Source organism: Penaeus monodon, chromosome 17 (genome assembly GCF_015228065.2).
Source record: "Penaeus monodon isolate SGIC_2016 chromosome 17, NSTDA_Pmon_1, whole genome shotgun sequence".
Classification (NCBI taxonomy): Eukaryota; Metazoa; Arthropoda; class Malacostraca; order Decapoda; family Penaeidae; genus Penaeus; species Penaeus monodon.
The window spans coordinates 49,447,478-49,447,830 of record NC_051402.1 but is presented as its reverse complement, the minus strand read 5'-3'; positions in this window follow the sequence as shown (position 1 = coordinate 49,447,830).

Genomic DNA, 353 nt, shown 5'->3' with positions numbered 1-353 from the left:
ATCAAACACGACGACAAGGAGTTATTTAGAAGAAAAACAAAAATAAAATTCCCCGGCGAGCGTCCGCGCTGTACAAACAGGATCCCGACAACCCAGCTTGCATAATCTTCAAGCAATCCATCAACCACACAAGAAGAAACAAATAACATCCGCTCGTCTGTGAGTGGAACGCGCAAGAAACGAGAATCGAATTCAACTCCCAATCCATTTGATCAATCGCCATGAATAATTGGTTTGATATTAAATTCATAGGATCCATCACGGGGTAAGGGATAGGAAAAAAGTAATATTGAAACCTATCTATCATCGTGCATCGACACCGAGCGTAATCTTCCCGCCGAAACCTTTTAGAC